This window comes from Plectrocnemia conspersa, unplaced genomic scaffold (assembly GCF_051122295.1).
Source record: "Plectrocnemia conspersa isolate PC_06_02 unplaced genomic scaffold, ASM5112229v1 ptg000009l, whole genome shotgun sequence".
Taxonomy (NCBI): Eukaryota; Metazoa; Arthropoda; class Insecta; order Trichoptera; family Polycentropodidae; genus Plectrocnemia; species Plectrocnemia conspersa.
Window position 1 is genome coordinate 18,180,462 of NW_028277173.1, and position 9,052 is coordinate 18,189,513.

At 27.3% G+C, this 9,052-nt stretch overlaps 1 protein-coding gene across 1 annotated transcript in view; it reads left to right on the forward strand.

Moving 5' to 3' along the window:
• The window catches only part of l(2)k05819 (transmembrane protein 94-like protein l(2)k05819), a 605,947-nt gene extending 597,495 nt beyond the window's left edge, over window positions 1-8,452 (forward strand). Inside the window, exon 25 of the transcript XR_015810879.1 lies at window positions 8,290-8,452. The gene's annotated coding sequence lies outside the window, so the exon portion shown is untranslated. The remainder of the gene's footprint in view (window positions 1-8,289) is intronic.
• Window positions 8,453-9,052: the final 600 nt, after the last annotated feature.

A 9,052-nucleotide genomic window follows, 5' to 3' on the forward strand; every position in this document is an offset into this window, starting at 1 on the left:
AAAATGAAAGAATTTAAATAGATAAAAATATATATCTTAACATAAAATTTTATACTTCACTGAAAGCTTCATGTACATTTTCGATTTATTAGGGAATCGGTAAGTTTGTGGCACATTGTGAACGTATTAATAATCATAAATTAACTTTGTTTTTTCACCACGAATAGAGTTTTAAAAGTAATTTATCGTTAACTCCTATCGGGAAACCTTTTAAACACATTTTTACAGTTAATAGTATTCTCATTAAATTCGTATTTTTCAAGTTTACGCAATTAATTAATAAGCATTATTACTAAAATATATTTTTTAACTAAAATAACTCTATTCAAAAAAGTATGTTTTGTACAATTGAAAAATAAAACACTTTTTTTTTTAAATGTGTATGTAAAAATATTTAGAAAGGCTGTAAAATCAACAGGTGCGTGACGAATACCAATGATTGACAAAAACCAGTTATAAATAAACTAATATTTCATGATAAGTAGCGGGGAAATGTTCAAAATATTTTTGTATGTAAGTTACTGCTTCCAATTAGAGTAATCGAGTACTCGATACTCGAGTATTTTTGTCTATTTTTCAAGTACTTGATAATCGAGTATTTTGAAAATTACTCGATTAATACTCGAAATTAAAAAATTTTGAAATATTTCAGAAACAAAAATAACTTTAACTCGATCCGGTAAAGGTTAACGTCTTGCTTTTATTTGGCGTTTATGCCCGAAGTCCCGAGTTAGAGCGGTTACTATCAGGTATAATTTTTTCATAGTTCCATAGTTGCATAGTTCCGGTCGTCGGCTATGTTAGTGGGTACGACGGAGAAATTTATTTTGTGTTTTCTGTTCGACAGTCCCAACTTATCTAATTTATGGCAATGAACAATATGAAATATCAACAAAAAAATTTTTTAGGTTTTATGACTATGCAGTTGTAGCGTAAAGTGTTGTAAATTGTTTATACTGATCCCTCAGCTTAAAATATAAATCAAAACAATTGTGTGTTTTAAAGGCATTTAAAGTAAAGTCATTTCTTTGCAAACCGTTTAGCTCTAGAGTGAAAGGGATTCACCCAAATACATCTTCGAAGGATATAGATTTAAATTCTTCGCATTAATCAGAAGGAGTAGAATATTGTATATTGTTAAGAAAAAAAATCTATTCAAGAAGAATTACAAAATACTATTTTGTCAATAGTCGAAGGAAATAAGAGAAAAGCAGAGAAGGGAATGAAAGAAGAGAACATAAAAAGAGAGTTCAAAAAATTTTATATCTATAAAAAGCGAACAGATATAAATTAGAAGCCTTATCCAACGCGTTAATGACAATAAGACCAACATCAACAGCAACGGAAAGGGTTTTTTCCATAACGGGAATAATAAAACCAAAGGTTAGCAGTAATATTAAATTCGAGACACTTTTTGCATTATTGTTTTTAAAAAGTATGTTCGTGAAGTTAAAATAATTGTAAAAATTAACATACTAAGTATTTTATTTATTTATTTATATGTGCACGAATTTGAATAATAGCTATTTTGGTACATTTGGTAAATACTCGAAAGTACTCGAGTACTCGAGTATTTTAAAATTTTAATATTCGATACTCGAGTAGTTGATGGTTCGAGTAATTGGAGACTCTACTTCCAATCTTTAAAAATGTTTTATTCAAAAATATATTTAAATTAAAAGATAAGCTGAATATCTGAAAATTATATTTTTTCTACATTTAGATAGTTGCATTTAAACTTTTAACCATATGTGATCTCATTACGTTTAATCATGATCATAGTATGATCATGATTGAACATTTGAAAACATTTTTTTTGCCTTTTATCTTTGGGATAATTACTTATACGGTATACTACGTAAACTTCTTTTGATAAGCGTTTGCAAAATTAAATTAAAAATAATTCTTACCAACTGCATTTCTATATATCTGTTATCAATATTATCAGTTAACATTGATACATTGCCTGCGAGCCTGCAGGATGCAATATAAAAAATAATTTATTTAAGTGTTTTTATTACACCTTCACAAGTTGTAACTGAAAATTGGAAAATATCCTGCACCTAGGATCATATCATAATTTTTGAAGAATACGTTTGTTTTTTTTTGTGAGTAGCATACAAAAAGTAAAATTTCAACAAAAATTTCAAACGAGCATCTATTTGCATTACTACTGTTTTTATCAAACTAGATATTTTTGCATTTGTATTAAAAAAATGTTAGTGTTAATATTATGAATGATATGTTATTGTTTTTGTATAAAAAGCAAAGCTGTAATCTAGTCATTAGTATTTTTTGTTAAACTGTACTCAAAAATCTATATTAAATTCTATATGCTACCCTTAACAATTTTAGGCACATTTTAATAGATTTTTGATAAAATAAAATTGGGATGGGCAAGGTTTTTATTCATATAATATTACAGTCAGCGAATCATAATTTTAGTTAGCGTGTTATAATTTTAGCAAATGGCTTTGAACATCGTTTTTTCCTATCCGAGAATCAATTTAATATAAAATTTAAAGTAAAGTCAACTATGTATGTAGTGCAATCTAAGATATTTTAACAGACATAATTTGATTGTTAAGTTTTCCTGAATTATGTACATATATTTATAGAATTTTATCGTAACAAATAAACTCTCTAGTGGCAGGTAAAAATATGCTAAGGCTTTTATACTTACGAGCAATGCAAAGAGCGTATTAATTATGGTCGATTAATTAAAAATTTAAAATAGAGCTAATCATCATCAGGCAGAGTTTCCATCGGAATATTCTGCGCCGTTCGTGGACAACTTTGCTCGTAAAAAACCATCAAGAAGTAGACGTTCGCCGGGAAGTTTCCTCGTCTCGAAATAATACATACCTAGACATTTTCTCTGGACTGCTGCTCTCTTTCGTTAAAAATATTTGAATTTGAATAAGCGATATAATTAAAATTCTACCGGAAACTCTGAGCGTGCAAGTTTTCAAAACTAGATCTTTACATTAATTTACGAGAATCTTCACCTGAATAGGTTTTCAACTTTAATCACGTTTTCGCAAAAACATTTCCATATTAATGGGCAAAGGGCGATAAACACCCCCTTCGGCCCTTCTTACTTTTTTCGGTTTCGATCGCTCTTCAAAGCGCTGGATTTACAGTACTCTTGGGCGGTATTAGCCTAAAACCATTCCCTTAATGGCTTGTGAGGCTCTGCGTATCTTTAGTCTATGTTGTATATGAGTTTTTCATCTTTATTTTTGGTTCAAACGCATGCTTTTTATACATTATGTTTAATATATAAATACATACTTTTATCAAAAAGATAGGCTTTAAAAATAAGCAAAAGCCGATCCATCATATTAAGTTCAAAAGAAAATATGCATGAGTATTAATATTTTACATGGACTAATATGCCAATAAGAAAATACAAAAATTTATAAAATATTAAACTTTAATTAGTTAATTATATGTAAACTTTATTTTTATTTATTATTTACTAAGTAAAACCAATACAATAAAGAATATAAACGACCTGAAAAATCACTTTTAATAAATATTATATTAATTATTTTTTAATACCATTCAGGTTTACTAAATGAAATTAAATATGGTTTTTAATATTAATAATAATAAGATTAATATTTTCTTGTTTAAAAATTACTTATGTAATTAAATATCTTGTAATTTATATCTAAGAGACGAATCTCATACCTTAAATTTTTTTTAATAATGAGCTAATGCAGCTCATAGACAATATCTTATAAGTATTAAAAAAAATCGTATACGCCCGTTTTAATGATATTTAATTTAAATATTAAAAAACAGTAGTTGTCAATCGTTGGCTTGCATTTTTTTATAAATTATGATACATAGCACAGAAAGTATTTATCTAACAATTAAATTTAAACTTTAGATTATAAATAAGAACTTTATATTTTTTTACTAAATTGTTTAATTTTTTTTGTTATAATTGTTCTTAGAATTTGTTATGAATGTTTATATATAATATTCACAATTTCTTTGAGATTACTAGGATATGATATAATATCTTGCCTTTGATCCTTACTACTTTTATTAAAAAATGATAAAAGGATGGTAGATTAAGACGGGACATTACGAAAAAATAAAATATTAATGCAGTTAATATTTTTAAGAGTGAAAAAATCTTTTTGGCTAAATTTCCGTTTTAGTATAAATTAAATTTATTTATACTTTATTTATTTATTTTATTTATTTTATTAATTTATTTAGCTTAATAGCTAATCTTTACATCTAACAAATTTAGTAAACATATATAAAAATATATAAAAAATACATAACAGAAAGAAAAAAATAAAATATACAATAATAAAGTCTTAATATTATAATTTATTTCTATATGTACGAAGGTGTTTTTTTATTCCATTTATGAAACCCGTTATATTTTTGCTGTTTCGGATTTCTCTTGGAAGACTATTATATAAATCAAAACCTCCGTACATAATTCCCCTAGCCGTACTCGTTTTCTTATACTTAATTATCTTTAAATTTTCTTTATTTCTAGTATTATATTTATGTACATCTTTATTTCTTATTAAATACTTATTAAAATATTTTGGTAACATATTATTTTTTAACTTATATATAAATACTAAAACATTCATACTCAATATTTCTTGAACATTCAACCATTCTAATCTATCAATCATACTTTTACAATTAGTTAATCTATTTTTATTTAAGATTACTCTCATTGCCCTATTTTGTAATTTTTGCAACATTTGTTTATCTAATTCATTTAACATATTTAATAGTGTTGCACAATAATTAAAATGGGGCAATATTATACTATTATTTTAAATTATTTTTTTTGTATTTATACTTAATATATTTCTTAATCTAGATAATAAACCTATTTTTCTACTATTTTTTTTTAATATGTAATTACAATGTTCTTTAAAAATTAATTTTGTATCAACAATTACTCCTAAATATTTTATATTATCCACTATTTCTATACTAGAGTTATTTATTACTATTTTGGTACTATTATCTAACACATTTTTATAATTAATAAACATACATTTAGTTTTATTCCCATTTAATTTAAGTACATTATTCTTTAACCATATTTCTAATATACTTAATTCATTATTTAAATTATTTACAATTGCTTTAATGTTATCACCTATGCAATACATTAATGTGTCATCCGCAAATAGATGAATTTTACATTTTTTCACGTTATTAACTATATCATTAATATACAAAACAAATAACAATGGTCCCAATTTAGACCCTTGTGGTACTCCATAAGACACTAATTTCTCTTCAGAATATACATTATTTATTTTAACTTTTTGTTTTCTTTTATATAAGTAATTATTAAACCATCTTAAAACTATATCACTTATACCTATACTCTCCAATTTCTTTAACATTATTTTTCTGTCTATTGTTTCGAAGGCTCTCTTGAAATCCAAGAAAACTGCTCCAATGATTTAAAATATCATTTTTTATTCTATATTTTCCCTACACTAGTTGAATTATATTGCACTTTTATAATGCACAACCAACCTTAAAATTGCTGTCAATTAATTATTAAACGCGTGACACGTGTTTCATTAAGAAGTTTCAAAGTTTATTACAGTACTTACATTATTGGAAGCTGCTGCGGGGCCTATTCTTTATTATACCCACACCACAAGTCGTTTCACCACAGCTTAGAACACAACACCCTATACACTATAAAACAATTATTAAAAATTAAAAACATTTACTTGACAATCAAAACGAGAATACTATAATATCGGTATCATCGATCCTGTCTGGTGTCGCCATAAAATGAACTCGCTGATCTGCGATTGTTTTCAACCTACATATGGTCTGATATCTTCTCGCCTTTTGTGGCTCAGGATAATAAAGGTAATAAAGTTTAGTGTCCGTCTGAATGGTATCGGCGTTTCGCGGAAAACGCCAAATATTTACGGTCGAATAAACTTTCGTTCGCACGTTTTACTATCGAAATTCCTATCGGGACACAATTAACGACTCCCCCTAAACTATGGCCGCCTGATTGCCACCCACGTACATATCCACCGGTTATCCAAATAAATTATACCTATTGCATATACGAAGCGATTTTATTGCCCGTTACTGGTAGGAATTTAATTAATATCTTCCAAATTACGCAAAGCGACAATTTCAATAAATATAAAATAAATTATCAATAATGTTTTACATATGATATATATAGAGCATAGATACATATATACATATATGAAAGGGTATGTAATATCATACATTTGTGCAGTACAGAAAAATTTGCATATGAATTCGAGTTCAACAAAGCTTCCGAATAAATTTCCATTGCAAAAATATCAATTTTTTAATAAAATATAGTGGCATTTTCAATTTGAATATAAAAAAACGCGTAGTTTACTTAAACTTTACTATTTAATATTGTCACTAAATTTTCAATATATTATTTAACATATATACATGTCTTTATTATACAAAATTTCCACTTCATTGGGGTTTGGTCCACAACGTCCACAACGTTCATAATAATGTAAGTAAAATAAATTCATACAATTAGAAATAATTGTACGTAAAGAACAAAATAAATCTTAAAATGAGCACTTAAAAAAATAATTCAAGGTTGTGGAAATAAATAATGAACTACCCTAAAAAATAAAGATAGTGGTTAAAACCATAAAATAAATCAACTTCAACTCACCTAACAACAGCGTAACATTTTAATTTAATTTAACAACATGAATGTATGTAAATCTCTTATTATATCTTAAATCATATTTAATCGGTTTATTTTATATTTGCCTCAAAATATATTACTATAAAGTGTAATAAAAATAACAGTATTATGCTCTAATGCATAAAAATAGATAAAATTTAGAAATTGCTATTTATTTTATTGTCATATTAAAATTCTAAAAAATTATCTGCTGCACAGCAAGATGAGTCTAAAAATTCCCGGGATCAATTCGACCGCGTTCAGAAAATGTTCAGCTCCCAGGTTTCATTCCGCAAATGATTTGAAAATGATATTTTTCGCATGCATTCCAATTTTAATGAAGATCATAAAATTATTACATTACATTACTCAAAGCCCTGATATTTCAAACGCACCATCCCTTATTTTTTTCATCGTTCCCTCCCTTTATTATTATCACAATTATGAATAATCGTCACGGATCATCAGAGCCCGAACGTCATCATCGTTCTCGTTATATCCGCATTTGAAAAAAGCGGCTCTGTCGTACACATCTTTATCTGTGAATATTCGCTGGATCGATCCAGCTCTTGGTCTCGTTCTTGCACAACGTCTAAGCGTTCGCACATCCCTTTCGCGCCTATCTAAGAGCGACTCGGTGCCTGGGAAGACATTCAGCGCTGTAGATTACCTACCCCTTATAAATACAAGGCCTAGGTACGTAGCCACCTACCCCAGTCGCTGATGATAATGACGATGACGATAAGCTGATAATCTGCAAATCGACCTGTTAAAAACGCGACAGGCAGACGGTAATGAAGAAATTACCAGGCGAAAAGCGTTTGTAATTTTTTGGATTCACGTAACCGTAATTAATTTTAAAAATAATATAAAATAAAAGCACAAAAAATACTCGACACCCAATTATAAAAGGAATGGTTTTATGTTTTATATGTTTTTTAAAACTAGAGCGTTATTAATTTTTATGCTTTAAAAAAATATAAATTTCAACTGCTATTTAAAAGTTATCCGTTTCAATAAATAGTATAAATATGAATATTCTATATTATAGTTTTAATTAGTAATTTTCATAATATTTATGATTCGTGTGCAACGTGTTGTTGTTTTCAATATACATATTGTCAGAAAATCATATTTTAATTTTTTTATAATAATTGAATCTAATGCACATGTGTCAGCAATGGATTTATACTGTAGTATTATGTAGATGCTTTTAAACATAGTTTAGATGTTATTGTATACTTCGTTTGACTTAAATGGCAACAATCCATTAAATAATTATTTAATAATAAATATAATTGCTTTGAGTGTAATTTTAAAACGATTCTTAGCTAACGACGTTAAAGCGCAACTTAGCAATAAATTTAACGAGACGCCTTTTGATTTATGTCAAAACGACAAACCGTCAAGAATAAAATTGTTAAATCGGCGATTATATGTTCAAACGCAACACAAAACATTTTATATGCAAAACCATTTAATATAAAGGATATAATTGAGGTTTGATATAATTGAATTTCATATACAGGGCGACAAAAAAGACAAAAAAAAATCTTTCAATATATCAATAGGCATTTTTTTAAATGTTAAATATAAGTATTGATTACGTATAATATGTTAATGTTTGTTTAAAAAAAGTAACAACGACCTGTCCTTCATTTAGGTGTTTATTTTTTTATTTAAAACAAAGTTGTTTTTTTTTCAAAAATAAAATCAAAAAAAAAAAAAAAAAGTTGATTTTTTTTCAAAAGTAAAATCGTCTCCGTGTTTCCGTGGGTGCGTCCGTAGGCATCATCAAAGCGGGTTCAACTCTGGATTCCGTTTATCGAGCTAGATCAGGGGTTGTAAAGAGAGAAGCGTAGATTTATGCGATCTTCGATGGTTTGAAGTTGGTGCGTACATGTTAAAGAACTCTAAGTTCTGATGTAAATGTTCAATTGTGAATATCAGTAAAAGTCTTGGAAAGTGACTGAGGAAGTGATCGTTAGTTTTCCATGTTCCTGTATTTACACCTATTGTCTCTCCATACAAGATTTTGTTCTTGGCCCATTTGGTAGAACAGCTAATTACCATAATATTGTGTTTTTGAAACAATGTTTTGTTCACCGCTATATTTGATTAAAAACAGCCGTTTTGTGTGCAATTACAAACATTTAATCGAAAGAAGCCCCGTTTTATCTTAGACATTTAAACTTAGTTTTTGTATATCACTGCTTTGTCACTCTGGCTTATGATTTAATAGCATAATATTTATAATTTTTAAAATTTAGCTAAAAGCCTTTCGACCGGTCTTAGACCATCCGATTTATTAACTTTATTGGGTGATCTAATTTT